The following is a 13,723-nucleotide window of genomic DNA, read 5'->3' on the forward strand; positions in this document are numbered from 1 at the left end:
TGTTCAAATTGAGATCGAAATGTTGCACACTCAATGAACCTGAACCGATTGGTATTTCTATGCCATGAGTGTTGCAAATAAATAACAGTCAATATACGAGTAAAGAACACGCCTAGACTTGGAATGAGTGCAGCAGAATAGCCTAGAGCAGATTTTAGAGATGGCGTGGCATCGTATCACGATTACTCTGGCAAAAGTGAAACAATTAAAAATGAATACTTTACACATTTCAGCTTCGATAAGGTTCCCAAAACCTGGTCTTCTATTGGTGGTAGGACCTCTTGTGAGTCCGCGCGGGTAGGTACCACCACCCTGCCTATTTCTGGCGTGAAGCAGTAATGCGTTTCGGTTTGAAGGGTGGGCCAGCCGTTGTAACTATACTAAGACCTTAGAACTTATATCTCAATGTGGGCGGGGCATGTAGATGTTCATGGGCTCCGGTAACCACTTAAGACCAGGTGGGCTGTGAGCTCGTCCACCAATCTAATAAATAAATAAAAAATTAAAAAGCCCCCAAAGAGACCATCAATATTTAAAACGGATATTACAGATTTGAATGAATAGATCAGACGAACTAATCTTAAGACTTAATTTATGTCTTATTGTGTTTCAAATTACACATCCTAATAGTGAAATATAATGATTTAAAGGGAAATTTTGTATTTAAACGTCGTCGGAATCGAGTTCGGGCTTTTTTAATTGGCCATTCATCGGCGTGCTCGGCGTATAAAAGTTTTCGGATTTCAGTACGTTTCACGGATAATTAACTTATAATGCTCGTAATATTTCGTGCGGCTTATCCAAGTAAGATTATATTATGAACGTGGACGGAATCATTAAAAAATAACGTTGCATTTACATTTTAATGATTAATAATATTTACTGGTGGTTACACCTCTTGTGAGTCCGCGCGGGTAGGTACCACCACCCTGCCTGTTTCTGCCGTGAAGCAGTAATGCGTTTCGGTTTGAAGGGTAGGGCAGCTGTTGTAACTATACTTGAGACCTTAGAAGTTATATCTCAAGGTGGGTGGCGCATTTACGTTGTAGATGTCTATGGGCTCCAGTAGCCGCTTGACACCAGGTGAGCTGTGAGATCATCCACCAATCTAAGCTATAAAAAAAAAACATTTTAAAATTGTCATTATTTTCCTGCCACGTTATTTGCTTTGTGTTAGTTAAAAAGTACGTAAATATTCCTGGTGAATGCCGCCGTTAATAAATAGATGTCAGGCCTAATTTATCGTACACGTATAGTAATAAAAATAAAATATGCAATAACTTGTAAAAAAGTATGTACAATGAGCGATATTATCGTTCTAAGAGATTTAGTCTAGACTAGGCGACCGTTGGTGGAAAAGAAGAAAGAAAAGACAAATGTTAGTTGCGGCTTATTTACAATTAGCAAAATGTTCAAGAACAAATATTTATACTTTTTCTAAGTGGTTTTGCTGCTACATTCAGAATTATATAAGTAGAAACGAAATAAAAAGGAAATTATTATATTAGGCTAATGCATACACAAACATGCTCAAAGTACATAAGTAAATATGCATCTTCAAACGAAGCTTCCGGAGAGTACTTAACGGTAAGCAGCGGCATGGCTCTGCTCCTGGTAGTGCTGACGTCTATGTGACAACGTTTGATAACATACATCAGTTCGACAATGGGGATTAATCCCCAAAATCTGGACTGAAATGAACTTAAGTTCATTCAAAATACTTATAATATATGTCGGTGCAACGTCACTATTTAGTCAGCTAAGATTGTTCAAAGTTAAATGTTTCCTTAATGTTACACATGTAAATAACTGTTTAACGGTATTCAAGAGAATTCATGACTAAGATATCCCCCACTATCTACTATAAATACAAGTGACTATTGTCCCACAAAACAGCCCACTGAGTTTCTCGCCGGACCTTCTCAGTGGGTCGCGTTTCCGATCCGTTGGTAGATTCTGCGAAGCAATGCACTGCTCAGTGCTCTTGTGAGGCTTAGTGTTAGCAACGACGTCAGGTTTGAGTTCCGTGAGCTTACCTACTTGTTATGGTTACGCTGTAATGGTATCTCAAGACCATCAGCTTAGGTAGGGAAAAAAGCACAAAACATTCCGGCTCCAGCAGTCGAACTGAGCGGAGCTCTCTGTTGTTATCGTTGTACGCTTGAAATGTAATAAATACAATTCATTGGAAAAGTGAGTCTTAATTATTGTCACTATGGAAGGCAATGTTAATGATGAAGAGAATGACGTCAGCAACGCTTACGTCAACATTTTAAAAACTACCTTCCTCTCCGCCATATACACAAATATTATAAAATAGATTAAAATAATTGGACAAGAAATGTCCCTTTAACAATCGTATAAACTAACTGATGTGTCAGCATGTGTTTATAGCGGGGAGTGCACTCCACAAACGAATAGCCCGTAAGTGTTGTAAAGGAATGGTCGTAAAACTTCGTAAATGGCACGGGCATCCTTAATTCCAGATTCTCTGATAACCTCGAGGATAAAAGTGCCTATCACTGACCAACTCAAAACGACCTTAGAACTATAATAGAGATGTAGGATTGTAAATGATGCTATAAAATATGTTTTGAGCGGTCCGGCAAAGGCGAATTGGTAGACAATTAATTTTCTCATTCTTATCCGGTTCTTATCGCGAAGAATTTATGTGTTCAGATTTTTTTTGTTTGTTTGTATGAATAGCGGCTCTTGTAATGTAATAGAGACTTTGGGTACTAATGTTAGGATGCATTCTGGCCTGCACAGATAGAAACCGACTTCCTGCTATTTCTACCGCGTAGCAGTCATGCGTTCTATTAGAAAGCTACGGTATAGTACGGTACGTAAAATAATTTGACTCACTATGTCTCTGGTTCGGTGGCGGCAATAGTGTTGTTATATCTGTGAGTTCCAGTAACTTATCATTAAATGGGCAAGGAGCTCTTCTTCCAATCTATTGCATAAAAAAAAGAAAATTTAAAATTACTTCACAATCATGTTGTTAGCAAAGAAGTAAAATATCGCAAAAAAACTTTTATTAAATTTTCAACAAAGAGTATTTCAGTAACTGGACACACCTATACGTTTGAATATTTGCCAGAAATCGACTTTTAACATCTTCGGTTCTGCAAATTTATATTTATAGGAACGTTCTTTCGAAATTATAACAAACAAAAAAAACGGTTCATTCGAGTTCATGTTAACTTATGCATTCAATGATAAATTTGCAACAGTTCTCATTACACCTTCAAAAACTGCAGGCACACGAATGCTACAGAATAACCGGTTTAAAAATAGTTTTGTGAGATAGCTGCTCGCTCCCTTTCACGCAAAACGTTTATTATCTATCCGAAAATATATTTCTATTGTTCACGCTTGGTTCTATTTGAAATTCTAAAAGAATGTTTTAACTACCTGAGTGATTTTACCGTGTCCACATTTACCGGAACTAAAGCGTAGGCGAGACAACAGGAGTATTCAATAATATTATTTGTGTTTGCTAAATCTTGATTGTTTTTAAATTCAGTTTCGCGCGTGTCAATTATGGGATACGACGTTTCGTGGCGCGGTTCCAGTTAATAACCAAGTGAAAGTTTGTTTTGTTGTAAAATTGATCGTATTTATAAGTGGTAAGGGGTTATTTTTATTTCTAACTAGCTGACCCGGCAAACTTCGTAGTGCCTCAATCGATAAATAAAAGACCTAAACTTTTGTATAAAATAAACTTAGAACGAACAAAAGGAATCCGTCCGACGGGGGTCACATCAAAGGAAAAACAAAATTGTTATTTTCATTTAATTCCGAGCATTTTCATATTTAGTTACCTTTTAAACCTTCTCTCGACTTCCACAAATAATTCAAGACCAAAATTAGCCAAATCGGTCCAGCCGTTCTCGAGTTTTAGCGAGACTAACGAACAGCAATTCATTTTTTTTTAATTGCTTAGTTGGGTGGACGAGCTCACAGCCCACCTGATGTTAAGTGGTTACTGGAGCTCATAGACATCCACAACGTAAATGCGCCACCCACCTCGAGATATAAGTTCTAAGGTCTCAGTGTAGTTACAACGGCTACCCCACCCTTCGAACCGAAACGCATTACTGCTTTACGGCGGAAATAGGCGGGGTGGTGGTACCTACCCGTGTAGACTCCCAAGAGGTCCTACCACCAGTAATACATATATAGCTTTATTTTTCTAGTTGTTATTATTCTTTTCCTTTAAAGTCTTAAATTAATGTTTTAATTCCTGTCGAACAATGAAAAATTAATGCGCAATGTCTGTCGTAGTGTCCATAATAATATGTTAATTAATGCACAAATGTTATAAATTCTATTATCACAATGAAAACGTTTTTAATTTTTTCTCGGCGCTTGTGAATCCGAATATATTCACGCGTAAGTGTAACCAATATCGGTGTGGTTATTAACCGTGTGCCTTTGTTATCTGTATTTTGAATATGTTATGGATGATATGTGGTGGGTGACACGTTACCGGTCGCATATGCAAACGGCGGTATATAAAGAAAAATGTATTTATGAGTGCTCTGTTTTAAAGTTCTATTAAATTCTCGTACAATGCGTACATTGAAATCTAGTTGGTAAAATAGGAAAGGCGATATTTATCTTTCACTATGTTTGTTTTTGTTATTAAAGTCCAATATAATAAACGGTAAAAACGTCATTTCGGATCCTCCCGATCCACTAACGGTTCTTTTAGGTACCTCAAGCATCGGTCATCGTTCTCGTCGAACCCGCGCTTGCGACGAAGGGCTTGGCGATTGGCGAGTAAATTAACCCACAGACACAGCCCACTGAACTTCTCGCCGGATCTTCTCAGTGGGTCGCGTTTCCGATTGGGTGGTAGATTCTGCGAAGCACGGCTCTTGCTAGGGTTCGTGTTAGCAACGTCGTCAGGTTTGAGCCGGCTCGATTAGCTCGTCGGATCTAGGATAACCTCTCGAGGTTACTAGAATAGGTAGAAAAAAAAAGACGGCTACTGCATGGGATATGATGTGGAACATCCTTAACGCGTTACTCGCGCCTGACATTGTCTTCAGTGCATCATCAACCCTATTGTATAGAAAAGAAAGCTTTAAAATCGAACTAACAAATTGGTTAATGTTTTATCGAATTAAAAAAAAATAAGATAGCCCTTTATAAATAAACAAAAATTCAATATTTCAATAATATTGCGTATTTAAAATAAAAGAGCCTAGTGAATGTTTTGTTTACAAAACTCTTCTACGTCAAGTCAAGAAAATACAATATCAATTGATTATTGATAATATCAGTTCAGATATATCATATAAATATGATAAGATTATTTTCTACTCTTTCAGTAAGGAAATCAAAGAATATTCAAAATTATACTCTCGTTCGAAAATTTATCTTTCAGCAAACAAATCTAAAATTCGTATCATCAAAACTATATTAAAAATAAGCTTTAGGAAAAAAAAAAGATTGTTATAAAGATTACTGGTGGTAGGACCTCTTGTGAGTCCGCGCGGGTAGGTACCACCGCCCTGCCTATTTCTGCCGTGAAGCAGTAATGCGTTTCGGCTTGAAGGGTAGGGCAGCCGTTGTAACTGTACTGAGATCTTAAAACTTATATCTCAAGGTGAGTGGCGCGTTTGTGGTGTAGATGTCTATGGGATCCAGTAACCACTTAACCACAGGTGGGCTGTGAGCTCGTCCACCCATCTAAGCACCAAAAAAAAATTTATTAAAAATAAGCTTTAGGAAAAGAAAAAGATTGTTATAAATTCTCGACGAGATATCTTCGTAGTATGTGACGCGCGCGTTCGCGATAACCCAATAAGCTGCAGTACAAATGGCTTGTATTAACCTCTTTAGTTACAGTCTGGGAATCATCTCTAACTAGATTCCCTACCGAGCCGGCTACGGGTAATGATATAACACGGGTTGCAAGCTTCTGAACTAAAGTCGTTTTTTCAGACACGTAATTAACGTGAATACATTATATATATAATTTTAAAGATTCTGTCAATTCATGTCTTTGTTTAATAAGAGATCATTTAATCATTTTATTACTGGTGGTAGGACTCTTGAGAGTCCGCGCGGATAGGTACCACCACCCAGCCTATTTCTGCCGTGAAGCAGTAATGCGTTTCGGTTTGAAAAGTGGGGCAGCCGTTGTAACTATACCTGAGACCCTAGAACTTATATCTCAAGGTGGGTGGCGCATTTACGTTGTAGATGTGCTCCAGTAACCATAACACCTGGTGGGCTGTGAGCTCGTCCACCCAACAAAAAAAAAGTCGATATTGAATATTGAAATTCATAATGCTAATATTATGAGTATTACAAGCTCACGCCCTATGATCTGGTGTTAAGTTGTTACCGGAGCTAATAGACGTTATTGACCAAAGCAACGTGAATGCCGGCCGCCAAACACCTTGAGACATGAGGTCGAAGTTGGAAGTTTTGATTTCTTCATCACAGAAGTCGTTCGTGGACCCTTTTTTCCCCACCTGGAACCTCGAGGGGCACTATTGTGGTTTCACCTAATGGGTGGGTGAGCTCACGGGCTTAACCTAAGAGAGTTTGCTAACATCTGCCCTAGCAAGAGCAGTGCTTCGCTGAATCTGCAACCGGATTAGAATCGCGACTCGCTGAGGTGATCCGACAAGAAACTCACTGGGTTTTTGGAAATTAACGACGGAGGGAGGTTCTTCCACCGAGCGGGTGATATTGCTCGGTAGACCGACGGTCCGAATGTTGTTGTTCGGAACTTGTATATACGAAAGCTTATCTTGAAAATGTCGTAAGCGAGATTCAGGCGTCTGTCAAATATCTTATATTGTATGACGGCTATCCGCCGCAGATTGTATCCGTGTGTTAAGATACAAATCGCACTCTTCGCATTCGACGAGAACGGTGACCGGTGCTTGAAATGGTTATGAACCCACAACGAATTAATAATGTATCTGATTGCCACGTACTTGCTTCATACTAATTTGTTGGTTTTTTACATTTTTTACTCCAAAAGTTATTATTTCTATCCATTGAATTCTTCTTCTTCTTCTTTGTCGTTTCCTCATTACTGAGGGTCGTGACCACCTTGGTCCAGTTTTTGCACCAGTTTCCTCCAATGTTGCCTGCATTCGACCTGCTTAATGGCGCCCGGGACGCTGGTGTTTGTGAACTCCTTGATAATGTCCGTCCACCTGGTTGGCAATCTTCTTCGACTTCTCTTTCCTTCCACGTGACATTGAATTAGATATAGCAAAATACTAAATTTTTTTTTAATCATCGCGGATGCTTCGTTGGTAGGCTTCACTCATACCATTAAAAATACTCTATTCCCTGAAAAACATTTGGACCATAACGTTACTCTTTCTGCTCTGAAATTTAATTTAACGACGAACCCGAACGAGGATTTCGTTTAATAAATTCCTGGAGACTACTACAATATTCATGGTGTTTAAGAGGAAAACGAATCGCGGGGTGGCGGGCTTTGTAGCGGTACTCTGATTGCCCCCTGTGCTTTGCGCGACTCAGTGGATTCTGTTTTGAAGTAATTCTCTGTCGGATATTCATTCCCGACTAAATTTACCGCTGCGTTCGTATTATTTACATATTTGCGAGTTAAAAGGTTAGGAATTATGACAGAATGTCGAAATTTTATTTTTAATTTTAATTAGTGACGCAATTATCTCATCTCTGAAACGTTTTTGCGTAAATAAAGTGTTATGACGAAATAGACTTTTTAGAAGTGTTATGACGTCATTTGTGGGTACTACCGTATTTTTTCGCTAAGTTGACCTACTGGTTATTCATTAACAATTTTACCCGCCTACCATACGCACGGTTCTGATGGAATGTGTGGAATGCACACTATTTATATCATTATAAGAATTAAATGTATTTTATGTATTTGTTTTGCGATTTATATATATTTTAAATAAATAGATTTAGAATTAAAAATTGTTTTAAAACTTCTGTTCGCTCATCAGTTATTTATGACACAAAAAAACAGTTTTTTTCTTCTTCCTTTTCTTTCGAAGTTAATTTTCTGCGTATCTATTTGACATTAAGTCCCTGTCAGCGTCCCTTTGTTTCGTGATGAATGCAGACGGAATCGGAGAAACAAGCGGCCCTATTAAAACAATACGACAGTTGATAATTAAAACGGGGCCTCCCTTAAATATCTATAAAAATGTAACGCTTTTTTTTTCTCTATAAATTGATATCAAAAAGTTTGAGTTTCATTTAATTATTTTATCGAATTTCACGTTACGTTTAAATTTAAGTTCATGGTTTTCAATTCATGTAAAATAAGTTAACTTAATGCTTTATTTGAAAGTCATATTTGAATTTCGCGTTAGATAAGTTTGTACTATAAACTAAGCTAATTAAATTAGAAAACCGCAAATGTTTATGGATAGACAATCCTTGATTAAAACCCAACACGCTAAAAATGAGCAATTCATATATAAGAATGGACAGCCCTATTGGCTTTGAGCGACCGCTTCCGGACAACCCTGTATGGAAAGAATCTATTACACACACAAAATATTCAACATTCCGTATCAATTAAAAGCAATTCATCAAGTTTCGGAACAGAGTTTCGTCTCTGTACCTACTAATTGTGAATTTGACGTCTCTGAAACGTGGCGTCTCCGAGTCAACGTTAATTTATTTGCCGGGTAGCACTCAACAGGCTCTTGACAGATGTACCTACAGACTACAGGTCGTCTATTCGAAATCTTCACTGGCTCACGTACAAGACGAGATCGCGGCGATAAGCCTGGGAATCGGCATTAACTCAGGACCCGGGAAGACACCCGCTCGGAAATACCAGCTGTGTTTATTATTTTACCGATTTAAATTACCAGACGAGAACACAGAGCACCCGCTGTTTCTTTTTTTTTTTATTGCACTTGTAGGCAGACGAGCATACGGCCCACCTGATGGTGAGTGGTTACCGTTGCCCATGGACTTCAGCAATGCCAGGGGCAGAACCAAGCCGCTGCCTGATACACGTTTTTATCTTCTTTTTTTTAATATCGATCTTTTTGTTCTATAATAGTACGGGTAGTAGTTTGACGGGCCCCGTGGCGTGTTGGTAAGTGATACCGACTGCCGTTTCGAGGTCGCGGGTTCGATCCCCGCACAGGACAACTATTTGTGTAATTAAAACAGATATTTGTAGTGCGTCTGGGTGTTCCCTATGTATTATATGTATATACTTACAACAAAAAGTAATATATGTAGTATATCCGTAATCTGGCACCCATAAAACAAGCATTAAGCTTACCTTGGGACCAGAGAACGTTGTGTGAAAAAGTTCTTGTCTTCTTCTTCTTGTAATAGTAACGGCCGTCTTAACACAACACTGAACCCGACATTCAGCACGTCCTAATGCTAGTTAATCTGTATTTAGTAAACTAGAGTATACATTTTGCAGATCGAAATAATAATATGATTGTTGATTGTGATCTTCCAGACTGTTGTCCCACCGTTAAAATTGGAAGGTATTTGTAAGTAGTCGTGTATTTCAACAAACACCGGACCTAAGATAGAACTTTTCTGTTAGTATTGGCATCAGAAATATTAGATCGGTTACATCTAGTCAATAAAATAGTGTATATCTTAAAAACGACACTAATCCCATCTTGGCAACCAACACGGATCCTGTAGGACAGTAACCAGGGCTATTTACTGATTACTGTATCAACTAGGCCATAGAAACTCCTTACCGCATTAAAGACAAATCAAAACGCACATAAAACATTTAATTTAAAAATAAAAAACAACCTCTCAATAAAGAATAATCGGCACTTAAACTCCTACCTGAGTCCGCGCAGACGAAATCAAAGTATCACAGATCCAATTGAAAAAAAAACCCGTAAAAAGATAATTTCGATCGTAAAAGAAATCTAGCGCCCGAACTCGTCTCCCACGATCGGATCGATGTACTAATGAATAAGTTATTACGTACCTGTATCATATCTAGTTTACATATATATTACTTGATAAATATGTACGTAAAGTAAATAAAAAATGTCTTATTTATTCATACGTTTCTGTAGGCGTACGTATCTTAATATGTTTTGTAACGCATTTTACTTGTTCCGACAAGAGGTATGTAGATTTAGTAATGTAAACTGTCGTATTAGCTGTAAAGGGAATGCGTTTGTATATACAGGTATTAACTGAAAAAAGATTTAAATCAGTCTTTAACATTAAGGGCCTGTGCACACCACGTTTTTTCAAGCGAGGACGAGCTCACAGCCCACCTGGTGTTAAGTGGTTACTGGAGCTCATAGACATCTACAACGTGAATGCGCCACCCACCTTGAGATATAAGTTCTAAGGTCTCAGTATAGTTACAACGGCTGCCCCGCCCTCCAAACCGAAAGGCATTATTGCTTCACGCCAGAAATAGGCAGGGTGGTGATACCTACCCGCGCGGACTCACAGAGGTCCTGCCACCAGTAAAAACCAGTATTTCATTATGACTCTTAACTAAATCTATGAATTAAACTAATTGTTGAAATTGTGATCACTTGTCGCCTCATTGCCTAACGGCCGTTTTCAATAACGTATCTGAGTTTACCGATAGATAGCTATCTCCGAATATCAGCAAGAGCGTATCTATCTTTAGTTTGCGTTTCACAATCACGGATAAGTGCTATTTCTCTTTAACCAACAGTAGATAGCTTCTTCCCTCCGATTTATCCGAGCCTCTTGATACGTTTCGTTCTACTACAAATACGAAACAACATCAGGATCAAGACTTATTTTATTTTATTCTAAATTATAACTATAATTTAACCAGCATATCGTAGACTATCATAAACACATTTGTTTATAACAAAAAGTAATAAAAACAAAAGTAGAATTTTTTAAATTGGACGTATTGCTATTTTTATCCTAGTCGAAATTATGAAACGAAACGTTTTGACAGTCCGTTTGCCAATGAGCAGTGATCAGTTTCTTTTGTTTGTTTTTCTATTGTTTACCTACTATATTATATGATGACTTACCTCCAAAACGCTTTAAAACTTTCGTTTATAATTCTAAGTGTGTTTATAATTAAAGAGCTACAGTGAAATAAAATGAATTCTGTAAGTATCTATGAACTACATTGATAATAATAATTTTACTTTGAAAACTTTGAGTTCAAGTTTAGAAAATATATCTTTTTCAGTCAAGAAAGGCAGCACCCATGACAAAAGATGAGACGATGATTCTAGCAAAACTTGTGGCGGCGAAGAAACATTTCAATAATAAGGCAACAAATGCCACAAACAATAAATTGAAGGAGCAGGTTTAGCAAACCCTTGTAAATGATTTTAATTCGTCGATTCGTCGTTTCCCACGAACTCCATCGCAACTTCGACTAAAATGGGAAAACTTAAAGAACGCTACGGCAACATAAGAAACAACCTTAGTAAGGTTAGTATAATTAGTTGATTGTTTGTCTCTAATAACACATAAACATGATTTTTTCTTCAGGTTGCCGTAGTATTTGAAATAATTATGCTCTTTGTTACAGGCTGGAGGTGGTAAGGATTGCAGATGAAATTTTGGATAAAGCATGCACATTGTTGTAGGTCACATATAATATTTTTAACACTTTTACAGCCAAGCGGAAACAAGATGGAAGAAAAGAAATGCAAGGCTAGCATAGGGACAATGCATTAGCAGAATATCTAATGGCAAAAAAGAGACTTGACTTGGAAAATAAAGAAAAGGAGATTGTTGTAGCAAAACTTAAGTTAGATTTAGATAATGCTAGTTTAAAAAATAAAAAATTACTTAAGTAAAAGGAATATTAAATTTCATAAATTAAGTAGGCAATAATAATTTTATGTTAGATAGTTTTTTAAGTATATGTATAAATTCTAAATTAAATATCTTGCATGTACTAACTACCATGTAATTAACATTTTGGAAAATAAATAGTCAAATTATCTTTGGAGTTTATTTTATAAATTATCTTTGGAAGCAATTATTTATAAGTACATAGTTGTATTTCAGATGTAAGTTTTGAAAAATTGTTACGAACAATTATATTATTTTCCTATAATGTATCTGCGACTGAAATTTCTGATTCTAATTCTTCTAAATTCATACTTCTGACGATATTATGCAGCATGCTATAATAACAGCTTGCATATTTTCTAGTTTTAATCTACTTTTCAATGATATACAGGGAGTCTTCTTTTACAAACACCAATGCATCTGAAAATTATACATTATTCGCTTACATTATTTTACAATACAGTATAACAAACTCTTAACTAAAAAAAAAGATTACCTCTCTATAGTATTTCTTGTTTTAATATGTGATTCATTTTAAATCGTTCCGATTGAGTATGTGGGTTAATTAATCACGTTAAAAGATAGGGTTGTGGGGATGGCCTCTATCGGCAAGCAAATAGCAATTTCCAAGTCCACCTTCTTATCAATGTTTTCTTGATATGTAGATAATTTATTATAATAGTGTCATATTAAATTCACATACACATAAATCAATAAACACCTAAATATATAATATAAATAAATAAAAATATAATAATAATATCTAATATTAATAATATAAATAAAAAATACCTTTTCAATCTGAATGGTTAATTATAGTTGTATCATGAGTAGACCCAGGCCATCAAGAAACAACATTTTGAAACATCAATGATGCATTGCACACAAATTACACATTTAAAATACTATTTTTCTATTTCTAAATTCCTCTCCTATATTTGAATCTGTAACACAAATATAAAATGTAGAGGTATCAGTGTGTAATAAGAATGAAGGTAAATAGCCTACCAGGTTTTATTGTATTAGTATATGAATGTCATTTAGGGCACCGTGGGAATCCAGCAGTATTATAGAATTTCTGTTGAGTGTGATTTTGTAACACAACAAAAATTAGGTATAATTTTGCTATTGCTATAAACAAATATAAGTTATAATAACGAGTACTTTTATGGTTAAAATTTATCTTACCTTTTTGACGTTACCCTCAAATATGGTCTCATTAAATTAGTCAATTCATTCACAACACCTTTGCTCAGAAATCTATACCTAGTCAAATTCGTAATTATTGATCTTCGCCATGTAATTCAGACGATCTTTATTTTCCTAACCATATGATATCGGCCTCACTATCACTATCTGCATCACAATCCATTATCATTTGAAATAATTCCATATTATGACTGTCATCACTGCTACAATATGCCAATATGAAGAGAAACAATTATTAAATTATAGCGATTTACTTTCGAAAGATAAACATGTAACCGGCCAATTTTGACAGATAAGCGAATGCCCTTACTAGAGATAGCGCTGCCTACCGGAGAGTTACTTAAAACTCATATTGAAACGGAAGTAAGCACGATTTGTATGAGCGTTCTATCTTTAGCAGGCTATCCGTCCTCCCGACGATGGATAGATAAATCCGATAGGAACTGCTGTCTGTCGATAGGTTATTGGAACGTAAGTAAGGACAAAAAGATAGATTTTTCTATCTTTAGTAACCGAAACTAGGGATAGATAGGTTATTGAAAACGGCCGTAAATGATAAGATGCTTCATATACTCTTATCATTTAGGCTTTAATGTAGTATTCCATTAATATTGATCTGTCAACAATCGCTAAAAAGTTTTAACTCAACACAGCGCGCGAACCCGTACCTCGTTAAGAGACGCTCACATTATGTTAATTTTATATGTAATTAATGTTA

General features: G+C 36.4%; 2 protein-coding genes and 1 long non-coding RNA gene across 8 annotated transcripts in view; 2 read left to right on the forward strand and 1 right to left on the reverse strand.

Moving 5' to 3' along the window:
• Window positions 1–13,723, reverse strand: part of LOC114242736 (xibalbin-1) — a 481,172-nt gene that overhangs the window by 423,014 nt on the left and 44,435 nt on the right. The gene's annotated exons all lie outside the window — the stretch shown is intronic.
• lilli (AF4/FMR2 family member lilliputian) overlaps window positions 1–13,723 on the forward strand; it is a 313,418-nt gene that overhangs the window by 151,605 nt on the left and 148,090 nt on the right. The gene's annotated exons all lie outside the window — the stretch shown is intronic.
• Window positions 5,338–11,630, forward strand: LOC149499608 (uncharacterized). Its single transcript, XR_016325650.1, has 2 exons — window positions 5,338–11,427; window positions 11,528–11,630. It is a non-coding gene; the product is annotated as an uncharacterized LOC149499608 (long non-coding RNA).

Source organism: Bombyx mandarina, chromosome A1 (genome assembly GCF_030267445.1).
Source record: "Bombyx mandarina strain Sakado chromosome A1, ASM3026744v2".
NCBI lineage: Eukaryota > Metazoa > Arthropoda > Insecta > Lepidoptera > Bombycidae > Bombyx > Bombyx mandarina.